Source organism: Octopus bimaculoides, chromosome 21 (genome assembly GCF_046866305.1).
Source record: "Octopus bimaculoides isolate indiv1 chromosome 21, ASM4686630v1, whole genome shotgun sequence".
Taxonomy (NCBI): Eukaryota; Metazoa; Mollusca; class Cephalopoda; order Octopoda; family Octopodidae; genus Octopus; species Octopus bimaculoides.
The window spans coordinates 10,926,203-10,951,202 of NC_142948.1; the positions used below are offsets into that span (position 1 = coordinate 10,926,203).

The following is a 25,000-nucleotide window of genomic DNA, read 5'->3' on the forward strand; positions in this document are numbered from 1 at the left end:
GAAACATAGGGGGCGATGTGGATTTATGATAAACTATTGAAATAATAGTATGCGTAAGTAAGCACAGTAACTGGTTATAATAATGCATATCTGATGTTATAAAATGTGTTATAATAGATAGTAAACAGGGAGACGCAGTATATTTGGAGATATGCGGAGTCAACGAGAGAAGAGAAAAAGGCAGATGTAGGGACGTACAAGGCAGAAATGGCGGCCTTTTTTTTCTTATGGAACATCGAATGTTATGGCATATAGACAGTGCACAAAGATATGAAGAGTTACATTGATGCACGCATAATTTCCCGTGCATATATAGTGGTGCAAATATAAAGGTATGCGTTTATATGTTTATATGTACTTATATGCATATATTTATATTTATATACAAATATATACATAAACATATATAAAAACACGCTTATATATAAGTGTATATATATACACACATAGATATATATATATATATATATATATATATATATATGTATATATGTACCTGTGTGTGTGTATTAGACGTATAAATATACATGTATATCTGTTTATTGTAGCTATCTACGTACACGCATAAGCAAAAATGAATTTATATATTCACGTTTCATATTATGTATGTGACCTCACACGCATCAATAAAAAGAGGAAAAGAGCCTGCAAAACAACTTTAGCAAAGAGAATGTGGGCGTACATCTGTATAATATATATATATATATATATATATATATATATATATATATATATATATATATATATATATATATATATATATATATATATAGTATAAACTCATAATCGCATATATAAATATGTGTATCTGTGAGAGTTTATGATTTTCTCTACGTGTATTTATCTGTCGTTCTCTCGTGTTTAGTCTCTATATCTGTTCTTAATAACTACCTGCAAAGACATGATGTAATAATCTAAATCAAACCCAGAAAATAATTGTGTCCCAGCAATAACGAAATGTATAATAAATTAGATTTGGAAGACACTGCTTTCACTGCCATATATCTTCCAGCTGTTGTTGGGTAATATCTACCTGACAGTGTATGCCTAATATTAGTGACAAATATTCTGTTTACATTCCGATCGCTCCAGGTTTTCTTAGTGTGTCCCTACGAATGTCAATGAAAAAAATGCTGAATATTGCTTCTATATTAATTACACACTCATGTACAGGCATATAAACGTATATATATACAAATGCAGACGCCCATACACGAGCACGCATCCGCGCACATATAGTTATTGTTGAATATGCATATTTGTATAAACATAAATATATCTGAATGACCGGGTGTGTGCATCTCTGTGACAATAAATTCGTGTGTGTGTGTGTGTGTGTGTGTGTGTTTCTGTGTTCGTGTATGTGCTTGTGTTTATCTAAAGTATTACATTACTCTCAATCTGTCTTCTTATAGAGCTGTATCGAATATTTTTTTTTTTTATGATGATGTATCATTTCTTGTATACTCACACACACACACACACACACACACACACACACACACACACACACACACACACACACACACACACACACACATACACCCCCCCCCCCACACACGCTCTCACACATTGTGGTATGCGAGAATTCTTGCCAACAGAAAAAGATCAGTTTTCTCAGCTAGATCCAATGCATCTTTCAACATCAACATAATGTGTATGTATGTATGTATGTATACGTGAAGGTTTGTATGTTTAGCTTTATGTATGGATTCCCATGCGTATATTGCATATCTAGACATGCTTACGTATACTTAATTGATAAATTTCTTAGAAGTCTTACAGATTTTTACAGTTCCAGTGATGGATTGGATATATAACCTTCCAATCAGCTTCCTTATTTCTAATACTGAGAAGACTACTTTCTTAAGATTAGTATTTAGGCAGTGTGTTACAAGGCCTAAGAAGGCGGACGTGTCCTTCGTGGCCTACATTTAAGAAGGCGGACGTGTCCTACGTGGCCTATATTTAAGAAGGTGGACGTGTCCTTCGTGGCCATGAAACCTTAAGGCACTTGAGACTGCGTCCAAGTGTATTTTATGTTATATATTTATACGTAGACAGAGACACATGGATAGATAAATAAATATGTATATATTTATATGCACGTGCATCTGTGTGTGTATGTGGGTGTGTTTGCGAGTGAGTGAGTGAGTGAGTGTATAAAATATCAATTTATGTTTGTGTACATATATGTACAGACATAGTGAGTGAGTGTGTGCGTATAAAATATTCATTTATCATTGTGTACATATATATACAGACAGAAACATTCGTTTGCTCATACTTCACGTGTGTTATTTACTCGACACAAGCTACTGATTTTTGACGCGGTAAAACCCATTCGAAAATGCCTAGTGTTACAAAGCCAAAATATTTTCCGAACTGGACGAAAGGAAATGGCTCTAGAACAGCAACATATAGCATATTTCGCCGTATTTGCAGTTTGTCCATACTGCCACAACGGCGTGCACTTGGATTATTTCTGAAACGAAATCTCTAGCGTGAAGGATGTGGAAGTCGAATATATAATATTTGCTGTTTTGCATTGGTGCTGCATATATAGAATAAATTCAGTTTATGAAATAGAAGTAGCCCTTGAATGTAAATATTGCAAAATCAGCAAATACATAATACAATATATCTGTACAAGCTTGAGGTTGGCGATTTCGATTTCGAATCGTTACGGTTAGGGTTTCAACATATACTGAGTGGCAAACCAAACATTTCGAAGTGGTGCTGACCGAAATAACAGCTACATTTCCGAACAGACTCGTAAACACGAATAATTTTCATAATAGTAAATATTTTCAAATATTAAACAGATTCTAGATTTCATCTTCAATATTTCTTGCTGATATCACTAATTCTTTTTCTCAGACTTTCCGTGCTATTAATCAGAAAACCGGAATACAAATGTCAACTTGGTCTAGTAAATACAAATAAACAGTCACATTGGTGGATGTCGTATTCAAAACAGCTCAACGGTATGTATAAAATATTTTCCGTAATCATTGTCTTGCTCAGTTCTGGAAGCATGATTTGATGTTTTGCTACATAAATCGGATACATGTTTTACTTCACGCTGAACACAGATCACTATTATGAAAATGTGTCAGCATGAAAGGCAATACATTGCAACACTACTCCGTCTTACTTAATGGTAGAAATATAACTGTCTGGCAAACATGTTTTGCAAAGCCATTCAGAGAAATCTATATTACATACATATATATATATATGTATGTCCATGTGTGTTTATATATATATATATATATATATATATATGAATGTATGTATATTTATATTGAATGGTCATCGAGGTTTCTTAAAGAATATTTACCAAACTGCCCAAGAAGACTGGAATGCTACATGAAATGATACAGAACGATGTAGCAGAGAGTTAGGTATCGTTTTTGCCTTTTCAGCATTCAGTTATTAGTTAGTAACTTTCCTATACTCGACTGGAGAGCATGACAAAGACATGCCATACGTATTACAACGTAACTAACTACGCTGCCAAGTATTTCGGAATCGCCCTGTACATCCATCCATTGACTGTCATAATAAATACTGGGAAATCCGTAGCTTATTTAGATTCTGAAAAGTGCGAACTGTCAACCACAATACGAAAGAGAGCTGCGGCTCTCAGTTTGGATTTTTTTTCAGGATATGAACCACGAAATTCAGGAACTTACACAAATATGAATAATGTATCGTATCAGATATTTTTTTTTTTTAATTATGCAAAGTTCAAACAATCAGTGGTGTCTGACCGTCGAGGAATCGTTTTGCGTCCATTCAAATTTTGGTTAATGCTTGTTCACAGAAGACGTTTTCTATTCCAGTGTTTTCCACTGAAATTGCTGCATTTTTTGTGCTTTAAAGTTATCACTTACTCTTGTGCACATTGAAAGTCAAGCATACTATATTGGCAAAGAGTCTAAAGAGTTTCTGAATCAAAATTAGCTGATAGTTTAAGGGGAGAGCGTAAATTTCCTCTATCGCGTACCTGTGGTATGTGCTCTTTCTTTTCAAGATCTTAGCAGTATCACTAGTTGTATAGGTGCTACACATGATTCGGTTTTAAATGCTGGATAATGCTTAGATTTACCTAATTATATTACTAAATACAATTTAGCCACGAGTTGTGCAATGCTATTTGAAGCGGAACTAGGAATCGAAACCACGATCCAATGACCGCGAGTACACTGCGCTAAATAAAGGGCCATTGCACCTCTACGGTGAGTCATAGTAAATAAAAGAGACGTCTGTTCCATGTTGTAATGACTGCAACGATTCTTCTATTTATCGGTTTATACGTATAAGTATTTAACGAAAACTGTCTGTATGGAAATCTTTCACGACATTTTATGGAGGTTATGGCCATGAAAGCCTTTACTGGTGTTTGATCTTCAAACTGCATTGATCCTTAAATGACCAAATACAATGTTGATTGTGCTGATATGTGTCCACAGATCCATAATTTAGCTAAAATGATAAAGTATAGTATTTTCGTTACTACTTAATTTGATAGTAGGAAGAAATAAATCTTGCGACAAGTGACTAAACTGAGATGGCCGAAACATCATGATAGAGTATTTAAAACATAATAGCGCACCTTTAGGGTGAAAATGAAAGCATGTTTGTCATAGATGAGATTTATCATTAAATACACTCCACTATTATCCAGAAATCTACGTATCATAGGAATCTGAGACAATTATTTTACAGGGGCACACGATATTTGTTATGTGGATAAATAAGTCGAATACATCAATTCCTTTAAGTCGTAGTTTAGGTTACCGAAATTCCGATTTCTTGCGATTTGGGTTTAAGCTATCATTCGACCAACAGCTGCAGTATATTACTTTCGAACATCCAATATGTAAATCAATATTATACAGATCCTGCAATATTAGAAGTCCAGATAACCAAAAAAAAAGAAAATAGATAAAAGAAATTCATAAATATACTGAAGTGGAAATTAGTCATAGTGAATAATATGTTTGAACTAGAATAAAAAAAAAAACACTCCACGTTATCAAATCACACTGATTTCATTGCGTTTGCTATCTCTAAGTGTTGCGGGCAAAAATTAACTTTCAGAGTTTCACTTGATATCAGAATATCAAAGTGAAATTGCATCACCTTTTCTGTCAGTATCGCTAATAGATGCTGCTAGGTTTTAGTTTTATTTTAGCCACTTAAAGAGAAATGTCAATTAAGTGAGATTTTTAGTTGTACACACGATTAATTACGTTATCTCGAAATTAATAATGTACCGGAATGTCATTGCCTGTTTCAATTATTTCGCTATCCTCCGTTATTTTTTTTTTTTTCATTCGAGAAGGTTTCTGCTGCATGCAACAGATTCTAGAATTAATACGGGTTATTCGAGTCACATTTCATTTACTGTTATCATGCATTACAGACGTGAACAAATCAGGGTCACATTTTGCAATGTCGCTTGCGAAATACTATGACCAAGGAAACATATTGGACTTAAGTAGATTATATCTAAGACAACAACAATAATTTAAGATTTTTTTTTTTTTTAAACCTGAAAATCAAAATTTGAAATGTGGACGGGTGGCAGATTTCTTATTTTGACTGACTAAATATATTAAGATTTGAGGTTAGGTTTTCTAGTTTCATATAATTTTAACTTGAAAACATGGATAATAATTGTGCTGTAATAAACTGTAATATCGATGACTGTATTCTAACATAATCACATTCGAATCAACGAAGGCAGGAATATTATTTTTAAAACTCATTCTGTCGAGTAGGTGAGTTTTTTTTTGAAGAACATCGCTCTGCAACAAATTTCGGTAAACGGAAAATGCAAAGACCGACGTATATAACAATAGTGTGTGTGTAGTTGTGTGTGTGTGTTTGTTCTCCGATTAGAACTTGGCAACTGGTTTGGTGCGATTGTGCCCCCCCGCCAAAAAAAAAACTTAGCAGTTCAATGAAATTAGAAAGACAGAATAGGTACTACGCATAAACAAATAAACCCTGAGGTTGATTTGTTCAACTAAAATACTTAAAGACAATGCCCTGACATGTCTGCAAGCAAATAATTGAAAAAAAGTAAAAGATAAAAAATATATTCGTGTGTGTGTGTGTGTGTGTGTGTGTGTGTTTGTGTGCGTGTGCATGTGTGTGAGTGTGTGCGTGCGTTTGTGTTTTGTGTGTGTTTGTGTGCGTATGTGTATGAGTGTACATAAACACATTCACGCAGACACATGTATGTATATATTTTATGCGCTGCCCTCCTTGACAATAGGTGTTGGTTTGCTTTTAGCGCAGAAAGCTTGCGTTTGAACAAAAGACGCTTGCTGTACACCTACCAGACTTAAAATAATAGTGGCGCAAATTTCTCCGAGTTGCAATCCAATGAGAGAAGTAAATTTCAAGACGAGAATAAAATTATTCATTTATTTACATATTTAGTTAGAGATATGATGACACTCTATTATTTATTCTGTACAGAGTATGTCTTATATTTTTTTCAGACAATACATGTATAAAGCTGGAAGTTTACTATTGTCACAATCAAAATGTTTGGGCCAAGAAATTACGAGAGAGACTGGCGTTGACATTAGCCAATAACATTTAGATATGGCATTTAAAGATCTATTTTAAAATGTCGTAGGAAATTTTATTCGTATTCTGACAAACGGACAAAAAAATGTCCACTGGTGACTTTATTAATATGATTTACATTTGTCATGATATGTTCTGGCATCTTTATATTTTTAGCCATGAGAAATGCTCGTTAGCGTTATAGGACATCAGCATTTCGTGTGGTTTGGGAGGACACATTTATCAAACGTGATCTGAATAATTGCAAAGACGTCGACTCTGCTAAATCTAATCAGGGGCACGGTGTTCAAGTTTACGCGGTTGATTGTTTCAGTATATCACTCAGGAAGCCTACGGCAGGATTTGGAAACAAATATAGTAAAGCAACCGACCCAGCATATATACAAATCATCCAGCACAAAAAAAGGAACGATTATCCTTGTATTATTTAATGGGCTTCGGCAGCGAGCTGACGGAATAGTTACTGTGCCGGAGAAAATATTTAGCGGCATTTCATCCGTCTCTAGTTTCTGGGTTCAAATAATGCTTAGGACGACTTTGTTTCCTATGCTTGTCGGGTCTATAAAATAGGTACCGGTTGAGCACTTGGGTTGATGTAAGCGACTTAACCCCACCAATCCGCCGACGACATTTATAATTCTTGAACTTCTTCAAAGTTCTCTGGGAAATTGTTTCACGCAAGGAATTTCCTGAATAATGATAATAATAATAATAATAATAATAATAATAATAATAAGCCTTTCTAGCATAGGAACACGGACTAGCGTTTTGGTGGAGGGGGCACTGGTACTTAATTTATCGACCGTGAAATGATGAAAGCCAAAGTTAAAGGAGTTTGAACTCAGAACGTAGCGACAGACGAAATACAGCTGAACATTTCGTCTAGTGTGCTAACGATTCTGCCAGCTCGCAATAATGATAATAATAATAATAATAACAATAATATTAATGTTAATAATAATAATAATAATGCCAACGGTCGATTCAACAATGGCAATGAAGTCGTCGTTCATATTGGTAATAATAAGAGTAACATTTAAGAGATGTATAAAGATCTGCTACGACATTATGACCAAAAAATGTAAAAAAAGAAGAAAAAAAAAGGAAAACAAAGAGGAGAGAAACAAGACAAAATCTAGCAATAATATTAAACAGCAGTGCCAGCAAATTCATGAAAATGGCATATGAAACAGATATACTAGCCGATAGCAATACCAACTGAAAGAACATCAAGGATATAAATACGAATAAAATAAACGACAACAAGAGCAGTATTATATGCAGCAAAAAGGTTGAGATGCATTTCAATAAGTATTATTTGCTTTATCATTAAGAAAACACCCAGTGTCCATTTTGATTCATTGTGAATGAAATATGTTTTGAAGCAGACGACAGGCGATAAATAAATAAAATATGAGCGCATCAAACAAAAGAAAGGAAACTATGGAAGAACAGTTGATCTTTGAATTATAAATGGGGGAAATATTGAACAATATCATATGTGTGTATATATATATATATATATATATATATATATATATATATATAATACCATTTGATAAAATGTAGAGTCATGGGAATTTCCATTGTCTTTCTTGATATAGTTGTTTTAGTCAACTGAATTAAATATATTGCCCGTAATAGATATGGCGAACTGCCGTCTTTCTCCGATTGTATATATAGCATACGTGCTGTTCAGATCATTGCTATATTGTTATTATTCTCTGATCAAGTTTTTATTAGAAATATATTACAGATATTCATCATCAGAATTAATACATACACATTTATATATATATATATATATATATATATATATATATATATATATATATAAATTTGTATCTGTGTGTGTGTGTGTGTGTATATATATATATATATATATAAATTTGTCTGTGTGTGTGTGTGTATATATATATATATATATATATAGACACACGCATACGTATCTATGTAGTTTTGTGTGAATAATTGTGCATTCTCACACACAATTGTATGTGAATGACATTGTAAGTAGAATAAAAGTTCCTTTAGATATTTCCATCTGACGCACATACACAAGAGATTGCTTGTGTTAATACGTGTGTAGTGAGTATTTTGGTGTATACGCTACTCACTGATCTAATGCATAAATTGAAAAATAAATATTTTCCGTCGTTTTCCTTAATGACTATTCCATTTGTTCATTCTGCTGGAATGCTTTGTCGTCTATTTATCAAACTAAGGGCGGTAATTTCCAAAATGCTTCTTCCACGACGTGAATATGCATGAAAACTTGTCTGAAGTCATAGTTTATAAAGTTTTTTTCTCACTCAATTTGGCTTTAATTTTAGTCCAAGAATGTAGGTTTGGAAATCTGAGGTCACAGTTTCATATAAATGTGTGACATAAGCATCATTGGTTTTGAACACATTTTAGGATTCTTATAAATATATACCGGGCATTCGTGTCATTGTAGACCATCACACACGGTTGTATACACGTATAGACTTCGATAGATACTTCATACCATATCGGTACCATGAGAGCTACGTTTGGCGACAGGAACGGCACTCAAGTCTAATTTTATTGAAACGCAGTAAATGATATATATAATGTATATGTGTGGGTATGTATACGTATATACAGAGAGGGAGAGAGAGAGAAAGACAGACAGACATAGATACATACACCGCAGCTAGAGAGCAACACAGACAGTCTGGCAGAAGTGGATTGATATACAATTTTAATCATTGTGAATATGCGATTGTGTGTGTGCTTGTTTGTGTGTGTGTGTATGTGTGTGTTTGGTTGTGTTTGGCAAATCCGAAATGTTCCAAATGACAAGGTAGGGAAATTGTCAACGATAATGAATGGAGACCGGAAGACAAATAAGGACGCGTGTTTGTTAGTTAATAGTTGTTTTAAATACAATAATTGCTCCTTTTGTAACCTAGCTGAGTTATTCTTATGGGATCATTTTGCTTTTTGATTACTCAGAATATTAAATACACAAGAGAAATATACACAACATTACTGGATACATGAAAACTTCCAAACCAACCAATCACAAATGCATTAAACTTATATATTTCGATAGCTTTAGTTCTAATATCTAAATACAATTTGCTTAATGTGCAAACTTTCTGCATATATCATTTCAAATGTAGATATATAGCACATGTTGTAGTTGTCATGGAGTGGTGAATTAAATGGAATTTTGTACACAAGTGTCAATTAAAAATAAAATACACTTCGCGTAAAATATTCCTTATAAACGCGTGACCGAAGCGTAACAGATCTTCCTCAGCATAGTGGGAGATGCAATTAAATTCTTGAAATTACCTACTATATATTTGTAGGACACGACATTATTTGCAATGAAATGTTGATGGTGGAATTATTATTAAGTAATTGTAAAAGAAAGTTTATCTATAATCATTGAATAGTCATTTATTTTCTGCAGCTGAAAGGAATAGGCCTAACACTACATTAAGCCGTCATTATTGCCGGCACATGGTCAGCTAGTAGTATAATGATCATACTCAACTCGGAAGAAAAATTCACGAGGACACCTCTTATTTTTATTTCATTCGTTAATCAAATGTGACAAGATGTTAAAGAAAAGCATTATGAAGAAGCGAACTGAGATGTCCAGGAATGAGTCATTATACTAAATGCTATTAACAGGAATTCTCCGTGGGATTTAATACTAGAAACAGGGGAAATAATATAAGAGGCTCGAGGATAAGGTCGAAATTTCCACCCAGATGCTTCCCATATCTTCAAACTTGAAGGCCAACGCGGCAACGGAACGAAAACTATCAAATTATATTTGTGAGTTTTCTTCTCTTTATCATATTTAACACATTCTAAAAAGTGCCCAACACTCCCAAACACAAATGCACGCCATGATATTTGTAAGACTACGTATATTTGACCTGTGTCTATGTGTGTGTTCGCGCGTAGTGGATATTAGATATTTTACATAGAATATATATACATAGTTTTTATTATAGCAAAATCACTAAAGTGCAACATTTTAGCTTTCAAATAGTAAAATATTAATAATTAAGTAGTTTATATATACAAATATATGTAGTTAGCCATAGAATTGGATAAATAATATTTCACATTTCATTCTATTGACAATCGCTGCGTGAAGCAGGGTATGAATTTCGTTGTCAGTGTTGTATTGTACCAAGTTTTTGTGAAGCACGCATACATAACGACAAACTCCAATGATTTGAATTTCATTTCATGAAAAATCAGCAATTACGTTTGTATTGTAAACGCAGTTATACGTTATCTATTTCCATATGTTTGTGAATCGCAATGAAATTTACTTTCCCCCCCCCCCCCCTTCATTTAAATAATCTCATTACATGATTTTAAATGCTGAAACCCGATTGCATTGAACATCTTTCTATACATTAATTTCATAAAAGTATATTAACAAATATCTAAGCATTTCACTGTTTTTTAATTTTTTTTTATCCATTTATACCGAATGTATTTCCATTTAAATTCGATATTCTTAAATATTATTCTACTAAACATATTCGTGTGTTCGCATTGATTGATGTTAGTATCTTTATCACATAGAGCAAAGATTGATGATTTAGGGAAATGGAGATATGTTAATTGTGACACCAGGCGTCCACGAGCTCAGGTTTGTCATGTATAAATAAGGACTCCATGAAAAATATATGTGATGAATACGCTTCACATTCAGTTTCATATGTGCTCTTATAACCGAGTGGAATCGATAGATACACGCCAGTGGCTATTTTTTTGATAGATGTTGTGTCAGTTTTCTTCCTCTGTGTTCAAATTTTCCCCGTATACTAGATCCCTACATTCGAATGAAACATGTTGCTATTGCCTTAATATAGAGCATTGAACTAACGTACGAAGCTTAAGCAGCTTTTGTTTTTACACTTGATATAACCAGCCTAATGCAATCCATGTAAGGGTAATTGGAAGCAGCCAATAAATATATTTGAAGAAAAACTGCTAGAGGAGGTGCATATAGCAGCATATGTTACATCGTTATATAAATGTGATAAATTCGGAAGGCAACATTTTACATAACTGAATTGCTTTTAATTTCGTTTCACAGAGATTTGGTAAGAGAAAATGAAGAGTGTCGTAAGAGATTTCATCGACGTGTCGCAATCTTGATAGCCATCACGTTCATGGGAATATATTAGCAGTTGGAATATATTGGTGAAATATGTTGGGAATCACCATGGATAACAAATACTTTCTCATTCGGAAATATAGCATAACAATGGTAGATGTATCTTGTAGAGGTAGCTCAGAAGACCTTAGATTTCACCACAGAACAAAAATACCTAGTCGCTAAAAATGTGTCAGCAACATTCACTGAAATCTTTCAAAATTTATAACAAACCCCGAGGTGAAACATTTTCTTTTACTCAGGAAAATCGCTTGTGTTATGCACGAGATCCAATGCATGTGTGGAGGAAATGTTTCCCTCCTCAAACAGAATATAATTCACTATTGTTCAAAGACTGAGAAATATGTCGCATTTTAGGCGTTATACGCAAGTAATTTCTAATTGGTATCAAGATACAAGGGTTGCGAAGGAAACAGATCACACTAAACTAACAAAAAAGAGACAGAATGAATTTAGAAAAGTTATATATATTGGTTTCAAGTATTGGCACAAGTTCGAGGCAGGGGGCTAGTTCATTACATCAACCCCAGTGTTCAATTAGTACTTACTTTATCAACCCCGAAAAAATGAATGTCTAAGTCGTCCCCGGTGGCATTCGAAATCTGAAATCTGAGCCGAAAGACAGACACGATATCGCTAAGCATTTTCCGGGCCGCAGTTACAATTCCGCCAGCTCTCCGCCTTAGAAAAATTATGTAAATTCCGAAAGGTTATCTATAAACGATCTACGGGCCATGAGTCTTTATATGCTCTTAATATTATCATCATAAGGTTGCGCGCTGGCAGAATCGTTAGCACGCTGGGCGAAATGCTGAGTGGTTTTTCGCTCGTCTCTACGTTCTGAGTTCAGATTTCGCCGACTCGACTTTGCCTTTCATACTTTCGGATCGATAAAATAAGTAATATTTGAATACTGGGGGTCGAGGTAATTGACTAGTCCCCTTCCCCCAAATTGCTGCTCATCATCCTTATCATCATGATCATTATGTTGTATATACGTTCAATCCATGAACTCAAGCGCAGTTTCTTCCTCGTTCAATGTGTGCAAATTTATTCAATTCACATTCGATGTAGTATTCGTTCAGGCTTTAACAGATGTATATTTTTGTATGCTATCTGTATTCGTAAGTCATGCGATACTGATAATATATGTAATTTCGTCTTGTTCTTATCGTAGCTAACGCTCCTAATATTCTTTGGATTGTTTTGATTTCGTTCCACTCGTTCGAGTTATCTCTGCTTCCAAATCGATATATTTGGACAATTTCTCCAGTTCTTTTAAAGATATGATTTTCTATGCTGGCATTAATGTATCTGCAAGGAAATATTGTCATATATGATAGTATTGGCAAATTCTATCTGTACGATTTGCCAATATTTCTCTGTCAGTTATAACCAGCGTATCCCAAAATATAGTTGCACATTTCTTCTCGCATTTAATTTTCTTGTTGATGTTTATATCAATTTTCAATGGTTGCCATTTTACAATGCCAGATGAATGTGTATGTGTGCATGTATATTCATATCTGTATATATATATATATATATATATATATATATATATATATATAGATAAGAACAAAAGAATGAATGAATAATATATATATATATATATATATATATATATATATATATATATATATATATATATATATATATATATATATATGTATGTATGTATATATATGTTCATATATATATATGTATGTATGTATATATATGTTCATATATATATATATATGTATGTATATATATGTTCATATATATATATATATGTATGTATATATATGTATATATATATATGTATGTATGTATATATATGTATATATATATGTATGTATGTATATATATGTTCATATATATATATATATGTATGTATGTATATATATGTTCATATATATATATATGTATGTATGTATATATATGTTCATATATATATATATATATGTATATATATGTATGTATGTATATATATGTTCATATATATATATATATATATATGTATGTATATATATGTTCATATATATATGTATATATGTTCATATATATATATATATATATATATATATATATATATATATATATATATGTATGTATATATATGTTCATATATATATATATATATGTATGTATGTATATATATGTTCATATATATATATATATGTATGTATGTATATATATGTTCATATATATATATATATGTATGTATGTATATATATGTTCATATATATATATATATATATGTATGTATGTATATATATGTTCATATATATATATATATATGTATGGATGTATATATATGTTCATATATATATATATATGTATGTATGTATATATATGTTCATATATATATATATATGTATGTATGTATATATATGTTCATATATATATATATATATATGTATGGATGTATATATATGTTCATATATATATATATATGTATGGATGTATATATATGTTCATATATATATATATGTATGTATGTATGTATATATATGTTCATATATATATATATATATATGTATGTATGTATATATATGTTCATATATACATATATATATATGCATATATATCTATTTATCCTTATATCTACGCATATCTACAGACGTGTATATATAGACATATACATACACACGCATATATATACTTAGATATATACATATTATTTATATCATATATGTCTGTTTGTGCGCGTGCGTGAGCGTGTGTGTATACATAGTGTATTAGAGGAGAAAATACAGGGAGAGATATTTGTCAGAAACTATATCGGAATCAACTATTAATAAACTTAGTGGGGACACATGATTTGCTTTATCTAAAACGACAATAGCATTACTTCATGTTTAAGATCATGAGGAAAAGCCACAAGCATTTTTAAATCATTTCTTGTGTAACAGGCTTTTCTTTCCTTTCCTGAGCGTCCAAAAACACTGTACTCGCGTTATTGATTTTCGTGTTTTTTTTCTTGCTTATAGCTTGAATATACAGTTTAAATTTACAGAGACACAAACGATTAAGACAGCTGTATAAAAAAAAAAGAAACATGCAGTTTGACGCTCGGGAAAGTGAGAAAGTATTTTGCATTTCGAACCTACTTTGTTCAACAGAAAGGAATATGAGAAAATAAAAATAGAGAGAATAAAAAAAACCTTGTGGATTTAGCAATTAATCATGTCGACAATGGGTTTGTGTGTCTGCGTATGTGTGTGTGTGTGTGTGTGTGTGTGTGTGTGAATATATTTACACGAATTTAACTGTATGACCCGTTATAGAGTGGCCACGGTTTCGCATCGATAGAGCTTAGGCTCATAGACGTTTCATCAGATTCGGTTATTTGACTAATAGCGCCTACAGTGCACCTCATATTTTCCGGATATATGTTCCATTGACGTTATTTACATATATAAATATATATATTCACAGACACACACACGCATGCACAAAAGCACACGCGTGTTGAACATATATATATATATATATATATATATATATATATATATATATATATATATATATATATACACACATACACACACACACACACACACACACACACACACACACACACACACACACACACACACACACACAAACGGATTTGCTTCTGCTTCAGCGTGAACGTGATTTTGTGTTAGTATGTGTATAGCTGTCCGCCTCCAACACTTGACAACCCTTTTTGGTTGCTTTTAGTCCCCTTTACTAAACGGTTCACAATTACAAGGGAGTAAAAATGTACCAGGCTTAAAAATAAAAATACCTACCGTGATCGATTTGTTTAACTAAACCGGTCAGCGCGGTGCTGCTGCATGACCACCGCCCAATAGCTGAAAAAAAGTAAAAGATAAAAGATAAAATAAAGCATACCATATTTTCGTCCTAACCCAAGTTCCAGATAGTCCCAGTTAACCTCTGCTAGATTTACTGTTGTAGAATCATGGAAGTTTCCAGATATTTCTTTTAGATTTTCAATGCATTTTTATTTGATTTCCTTCTATATCTCTTTATAGATTATTTGTTTTCAATATAGTTGCCTGATAAAACTGGTTCGTGTTTGCACCAGTTGATCTTCATAGGAAACTAAATAAATAATATTTCTTCGTATATTATCGGTATATTTTTACGATAATTTTGCGAAATCCTTGTGTGCGTGGTCTTTGCTATATATATATATATATATATATATATATATATATATATATATATATATATATATATATATATATATATATATGTATATATATATATATATATATATATATATATATATATACGACTTCTGATAAATAAGTATCCGAACTGTTGCCATTGTAACAACACTAAAGCACACAGAGTGAAGCCGCTGGTTAAAGATTGACCTTGTACACTGCTGTACACGTGCACTAGTTTTTACCCTTCTAGATCACTTCCGCTGTTTACAGCAGTGCTTCGAAGGAAGGTGTGTAACGTATGATCGTGGCATTAACCATGACAGAGAAAGTTGTCATGGGGATCCCTGCTCAGAGGCCAACGCATTGTTACAGAAAGTGTATGGAGAGGAGTCTATAGTCGTACAAAATGTTCGGTCTCTTTTGCAAGCAGTTGGGCGTTGGGACAACCTCACACACACACATACAAACACACATAAATGCACAATCACAAACACAGACGAATACATACACACCTATATATATATGTGTGTGTGTGTGTGTGTGTGCGTGCGTGTATATATATATATATATATATATATATATATATATATATAACGCGACGGTCTTCTTCAAGTCTCCGTCTACCACATCCACTAAAAGGGATTTGGTCAGCCCGTGGCAATAATAGAACACACTTGTACGAAGTGCCGCACAGTAGGAATGAACCCGGAATGATGTGGATAGGAAGCAAGGTTCTTCGTACAAGGCCACACCTGCGCCTGTGCAATCATATGTCTCACTTCGAATGTTTCTTTTGTAAGCCTTAATCTTACGTGCCTCCCTTCGAAACAGTTAAGACAGCGCGCTGGTATAATCGAAAACGATTCGGCAAAATGACCTGCGGTATTTCAAACATCTTTACGTTCTGAGTTCAAATATCAATGTGGTCGACTTTCCCTTTCATTTCTTCTAGTGTCGATAAAATCGATTTAATCCATCCCCAAGAAATAACTAGACTTGTGCCAAAATTTGAAACGAATATTTTCAAAACACATCTGCAATTTCCCGATCTACTTGTCTGAATACTTTTTATGGTTGAGTAACTTTTCAAAACGTCGTTCTTATTTTATTTTGTGTATATATTAATGATAATTCATTATATTTCCATGAATGTCTAACGGCAATACAAATATAACAGTTACTCTTTCGCTACCTAATATTTTATTTTATCAATTTGTTCACGTTCATTTATTTATATGAAGCAAATATATCTAATTTATTTTCGTAGTAATTTCTTTGATTTATCCAATTAGTACTTCTTTATTCTGCATACACATATGTATTTAGAAGCTTGATCTTCTTATAACTGTATATTTACGAATCTACATCAAAGACGATATCATTGCTTTAAGAGATTCAGTTCAATTTTGCCATAATTTATTTAACAAGTCCTAATCTTTGGTATATTTTATCACAGCTTCATAGTTTGCAGTTGATATTTTCTTCCTCAGCACACACCACAAGTTCATCTATAGAATTACAAGGTTACCTTTTCATTTGTAGAGAAGCTATCCACATAGTGACTTGTGAATTACGATTTGTTTGGGCAATTAATGACAGAAGCAAGCTGAGTGGAGATGGACGGTTTGTTTTGGGCTATCCATCATCTGAATAAGATTAGGATTCTTTGATTTGCGTTCGTTACAGTTCAATATGTAACCTTATGTCAATATGATATATCATTACACATAGCAATGTTTTTGTATTAATGAATAATAGAATAAGCTACAAATTCTATGGAAACGAATAGAATAAAACCATACATTCAAATGTAAAACTTGAGCTTAAGGTTGATTATCCATATCAATAAATAATCCGTAAAGAAGACAATCCGAACACAAGAGTGTTCTGCGGTGGGAAATATTTACAGCGAAAAACCACAATTTCAATAGTTTCATAGGCCGGTGTGTAACGAGCCTAACATTTGTATCATAATCATATATATATATATATATATATATATATATATATATATATATATATATATATATATATATATATATATATATATATATATATATATATATATATGTGTGTGTGTGTATACACACACACACACACATATGTAAGAATGTATGTGTGTATATATGTATGTATACATACATATATGTGTGTGTGTACGTGGTTGTGTGCATATGTATATGTATGCAAATATATTTAAGTGTACATGTATAAATAATATAAATCTATCTACGAAAGGATTCTTTGTGTTTCCGTCTACCAAATCAGCACACTAACACACACACACACACACACACACACACATACACACACATACACACACATTTTGGAAATTGACTAAAATGTTCCTAATGTGTGCATAAGTATTTCAAATAAATAATTATAAATGAATATATACTTCATTGTATTGGAGAATATTAGGCCATTACGTATTGACCATTGTATTCTAATTGATTTTTTCTTACGTTTTCGTCTGAAATATTTGTAAAACCTGTTTATCCGTTATTATCTTTAAGGTACTTAGAGATTTCTTAGAAATATAATTCTTAAAAAATATGATTCATAAGAAAAATAATGACAATAGAACTTAGTCCACAGCGTTATTGAATGTGTTACACGACCGGACCTTCAAATAAATATCAACATCTAAACGATGGATTTCCTCGGTTGCTCATTTCGCCAGTTACTTATTGCGGCCAATTTCGTTGGCTCCATTCGCCTTTATAATAGAAGCTGTTTGACCAAGATGACACTAAGTTTAATCGAAAACAGAACATTGTGTTTTTGGGACGGATTTATGTATATATATATCAGGGGCGTGCACTCTCAAGTATGCAAGATATGCGCTGCATGCTCTCTGATGTTTTATTCATATCATCGGAACATTAGATAAACTAGTTACTTTGTTTGAAAGAAAATCCGTCCAGGTGTTTTTGAAATATTCTGCCTCCCCTTCTCCTCTCTCAGTGACTCGTATATCTACTTTGAGAAGACGTACATGAAAAACACCCCCTCTCTGTCTCTGTTAGTTTGTCTTTCCTTTTCTCTCTCGCTCTCTATCTCTCTCTCTCTCACTCTTAGTGACTTGTTTAAAAGACCACCTGTGTCTTTGTTAGTGTAGAATTGTTGCTAACCTCGTTCCACTTTTTGACCCGAACAGGAGCAGTCCCATAATTCCTGAGTTAACCAGCTGGAATGTCGGAATAATCTGGCGGTAAGTTTGAATCTTTTTTTTTTTTTTTATCCAAAACATATGTTTGCGCTATTGTATTTTTGGAATGTTCTGAAAACAAAAATATTATCTGTATTATATTTCTTATTTCAGAAGTAGCGAATTGATTTTAAATTAATTTAAATAACGCTATTTTTCCGTTTTGTTGAAATTGACTTAGAATTTACGCTGACGCTTATACGTGTGTTCTTATATAAAAGTAGCCTTTTTTGAAACGGGTGTTATAAACGATATTTTGAGAAATAGTTCTTCGAAAAGAGACTTCGATGGAAAACAATTTATTATAAACGGTGGGAGACAACACCGAATTTACCTAATTTCCGAAGCTACAACAAGAAATTCACGAGACAATTTCAGGTTAATTTGTATGAAAAGAAAAAAAATGGTTAGCTGGAAGTGCTACACTTAATAAATTATTCTGTTGGCCTTGTTTACTTTTTTGCTTAGAAATGAATGTTTAGAATGATAAAGGCTATGATGATTTAAGTAATTTACATATGGCTATGCTAAAGCACGAGTGTTCTCAAAGGCATATAAATTATTTGATAGATCTTAAAATATTCGGGAATGTTCGCATAGACTTACAATTAGATGCATGTAAAAATTAAAGCATAAAACATCATAATGAGAAAGACGAAACAGATCCATTCTGCAACGATTGATCGATCTTGTTATTTTTTTAGGGCTCCAGGAATTATCGTTTCGGGGTCATTTTGAATCTGAAGGCTCTAATAATCGAGTAAATTATAAAAGAACTCGTATATTTAATCAATAAATATCACAAAAAAAAAAAAAAAAAATGGAAAGTCATCTAGATGCAACTTCTGTCTTCACCGGTCTGTCAGAATTCAAAATGACTGGATCGATGCAATTCATAAAGTAATGTTGAATGAGATGCAAAAGGAAATTGAGCAGGCTAAGTTTGTTTCTATTCTTGTTGATGAGACATCTGATGTCTCAGCATATTCACAACTGTCAACAGTTTTACGTTATGTTACAGAAGAGTTACATACATACACAAGCGTTTACATACAGGCATACTTGCAGATATTTACGTGTCTATAAGAATTGCAGAACCGTCTCGGTTGAACATATAGCCTCATCAACACACGCACACACACACACGCAAGCACACACGCACACAGAGGCATGCGCGCAAACGCACACACATACACACATGTAAATATTTACGTGTGTATAAGAATTGCAGAACCGTCTCGCTTGAAGGTCTACCCTCATTATCACGTAAAATCTTCATACACACACACACACACGCACACACAAACTCAGTCACGCGCGCACAAGCACACACACACACACACACATACATACATATATACATACATACACACACATATGTGAAAGCATAGATATATGCATACATTCATATATAGCTGCGTATATCGAAGTGTTTGAAAATCAATGAAATACTAAAGCTGTTAGTTAATTGAATGCGTTCTCAGATTGATTCATTAATTAACACTATCTGTTTATCAACGTAATGATGCAAATGCTGGACTGCTACAAATTGCAGGACACCGATTATTTTAGCTGGCCAATCGTTAATGACGTACATAGATATATACAACCGTCTTTTCTGTTGCTGCTGGTTCAGCAGATGAAGCCGTTGCTTTCTCCACTTACTCTATCTACCACTTTTCCCGATGTTGCGCATGCTTAATCGCAACGGTTGTCAAAAATGAACCGCTGAGGTCGGCGCTATGGAGAGCAATGTTTCCGGCGAGTCATAGCCGTTCGTGATTAAGAATATTAAGGCGTCGATGATAAAGGCAGGGTCAGGGCAACATTTGATATTACTGACGGCAATGATAAAATATTGATGAACATAATTACTAACGATAATGACGGTTAATGAGGCCTGTTCTCCAAGAGAACTCCAGTGGCACCGTTAGCGTTACTGTTCGTTGGAATCGTGATGTTTACAATTATTACCAAGCGAGTGCTTATCGACTGTATCCCTGCCTAAATTCATTACCGGTCATTTTTTTTTTGTAGGAATTATGTATATATATATATATATATATATATATATATATATATATATATATATATATATATATACACATACGTATGTCTATATATATATATATATATATATATATATATACACATACGTATGTCTATATATATATATATATATACACATACGTATGTCTATATATATATATATATGTATATATATATATATATACATACAAGAACATCTCCCTATATATATATATATATATATATATATATATATATATATATATATATATACACATACACACATATGTATGTCTATCTATATATACAAGTACATCTCCCTATATATATATATATATATATACATATATATATATATAGAGAGAGAGAGAGCAAGCGAGAGAGAGAGATTTATATATACTCAGATATGCATACGTGTGTGTGTATATATATGTATGTATATCTCGCTCAGAGATTCATTATATACATATAACTTTAACTTACAAAATTTAGATGTCTTATTTGTGAATATTAGAGTCGTGAAAGATATGTTCCCTGCAGATATGTCCTTTGTTAAATGAAATCAAAATGGTGAGATAAATATGTCAACAATATTCGTCGTTATTTGTAAATATTCGAAATACACAATGATTTTCGAACTGAAAGCTTATACATAGAAGTTTCATGAAGCCACAGTATATAGATGTGTGGGACACATTGCAGTTCCCTTAGTCCACTTAACACAGATCTGTAGGAAAAATGCAGTTTAGTGGAGCTAGTGAATAAAGTTAAAAAGGGTAGAATTCAGTAACAGGCAAGAAGATACAGGAATCCTCGAAAACAATGCAAGTTCCTAAAATCAATGGATAGAGATGTACGGATACATTGAAGTGAATAGATACTTAAAGCAACAAGAAGCTATAGAACAGTTTATGGACTGGATAAAGACAGTGTTACAATAAAGATTTGCTCTAAGGGTAATTGATTTTGCAGATATGATAGCAAATTGTCGAACGTCACAGACTGAAGAAGGAATTAGCACTAAGACTGGCAGAAACGTTTGCACGCCGGGCGAAATGCTTAGCAGTATTTCGTCTGTCTTTATGCACTGAGTTCAAATTCCACCGAGGTCGACTTTGCCTTTCATCCTTTCGGGATCAATAAATTATGTACCAGTTGGGTACTGGGGTGGATCGAATACACTAGCCCCGTCCCCCAAAATGTCGGGCCTTGTGCCGAGATTAGAAAAGAATAACTATCCAGACCAATTTATGGTTTTTGTTTTTTAAATGCGATGAGCAAATTGTCGAACGTCACAGACTGAAGAAGGAATTAGCACTAAGACTGGCAGAAACGTTAGCACGCCGGGCGAAATGCTTAGTGGTAGTTCGTCTGTCGCTACGTTCTGAGTTCTAATTCCACCGAGGTCGACTTTGTCTTTCATCCTTCTGGATCGATAAATTAGGTAACAGTTGCGTAGAGGGGTCGATCTAATTAATTAGCCCCCCCCCCTCTCTCAAATTTCGGGCATTGTGCCTAGATTAGAAAAAAATAATTATCCAGACAGATTTCGGCTATTTTTTAAAGGCGGTGAGCTGGTAGAAACTTTAGCACACCGGGCGAAATGCTAAGCGAAATTTCGACTGTCTTTACGTTCTGAGTTCAAATTCTAGCAAGGTCAACTTTGCCTTTCATGCTTTCGGGCTCAACAAATTAAATACCAGTTGCGTAGAGGGGTTGATATGATCGACTGGCACCAACTACAAAAATTTCGGATCTTGTGCCCAGAGTACAAAGCTATAAGACTACCACTATCATTAACGTTGTTTAAATAAAATAGTGTTAAATTACCGGTTCTAAAAAACGTTTGCAATCTAGCCAAATAAAAGAAACGCTTCTGGGCCCGTGGTTACAGTGTTATAGCACTAGAATCTGTGAGGGATCAAGTCCCCAAAATACATGTTTTAGTGCAACTGATTTGGAACATGAGGGTTATTAATATGCTCCATCATATTTCTCTAGTCCTTATGGCAGTAAAACATTGTTTTATATTAGAACCATTACATTGACCCCATTACTCAACTAGTACTTATTTTATCGATTTTGAGAAGCAAAGTTAACCTTGGTGGAATTTGAACTCGGAAGGTAAAAGACGGACGAAATATCGCTAAGCATTTTGCCAGGATTGCCAATGAGTTTGCAAACACGCCGCCTGAAGGCCGTAAAATGTTGAAGGGCTATTGGAGGTGGAGGGGCAACAATTTTCAGCATGATGGTTTAATTCTTTATTGATGGCAATGCTTGTTAGTGAAATGAAGTTAAGGATTAAAAAGGCATTGATACGAAAGGATATGTCCAGAGTGGATACTTTATAACGACAGCGACGTAGAGGACGTCGGCGGTGATGACGATGATGACGTTGATGAGCATGATGGAGATGATGACAATGATGATGACGACGACGACAAAGACGACGATGACGACAACGATGATTCTGATGACGGTGTCAATATTGATGAAACGATGGTGAGGACATTAAAGTCGGTAGCAAAGTTATCTTCAAACTATGAATTATAAACATGTCGGTGTTATCGCGTATAATGGTAATGATGGGCATTAATAAATTTATAGTAACAACAATAATGACGAAGATGAAAATGATTACGACGACGTCAGCAACATTTTCTGTTGACGGCAGTGGCTAACAATTAATAAATGTAATAAGGTCAATGTTATAGATTAAATTCAAATTTCAATAAATCGCTCGGGCAGTCTTCGTTGTAATTATCCAATTGTAAACGAATATCTGGCAGTTTCCTGATAATAATAATAAGAAGAAGAAGAAGAAGAAAAATAGTACGAATAATAATGCTTTCTAATCGATGTATCAATAGTAACTGATGATGATATTTCTCTAAAAGAAACAGAAACTTACGAACTACGAAGATCTGAAAATAGAGATAACTTGAATGGGGAGTCTAAAAATAGAAACAATTCCTATAATAATAGGCGCATTAGATATAATTTTATAAAATATTCAGATAAATACATAACAAAAACTCCAGGACTAAACAGTAAATATAACATACAGATATTAGCAAAACTAGGCACCGCACACATCCTAGGTAAAACACTTTCAACACAGTAAAAATAAGAGCATCATAACACACCACAGCACATACCCAAGGCACACAGAGCTGCGCTCTGCAGTGCAGTAAAAGTATGTGATAAAATTGAGACTACAGAATAATAGCAATAATAATAATAAGAATATTAATGAGGATTATTATTATTGTTGTTATTATTATTATTATCATTATTATTATTATTATTATTATTATTAGTAGTAGTAGTAGTAGTAGTAGCAGTAATAGTGGTGGTGGTGTTGTGAGAGGTATACATATACATATGTGTATACATAAATATATGCGAGTGCTCGTGTGTGCGTTTACGTGCATTTACATACACACATATATGTATATTTACACTTATATATATATGTGTGAGTATATATGTATGTATATGTATATTTGTATATAAGTATGTATGTATGTATGTATAGATAGATAGATAGATAAGGAAAGGTGTAGACAGTCATGTCTTTTAATTCTAATAAACTATATCGATAGCCTTTGCTATATTAATAACGAAATGTGTATTTTATTTGTCTATTTAAAAACGCTAGAAAAATATTGCACAATTTAAAAATTAATGGCCTTAAAAAATTATGCACTTTATTTTCAATTTGTGGAAAAGATTTTATCACAGGAGCTTTTAATTACATATTTTTTTTGAAAATGCAAGTTGTAATTGCAGTCAGGAGCTAACTAATACTTTAAT

The 25,000-nt window shown here is 32.9% G+C and overlaps 1 long non-coding RNA gene across 1 annotated transcript in view; it reads left to right on the forward strand.

The window, feature by feature from the left end:
• The window catches only part of LOC149131489 (uncharacterized), a 518,316-nt gene that overhangs the window by 466,718 nt on the left and 26,598 nt on the right, over positions 1 to 25,000 (forward strand). Inside the window, exons 3-4 of the long non-coding RNA XR_016237745.1 lie at positions 2,881 to 2,987; positions 19,103 to 19,156. This is a non-coding gene — a long non-coding RNA (uncharacterized LOC149131489). The remainder of the gene's footprint in view (positions 1 to 2,880; positions 2,988 to 19,102; positions 19,157 to 25,000) is intronic.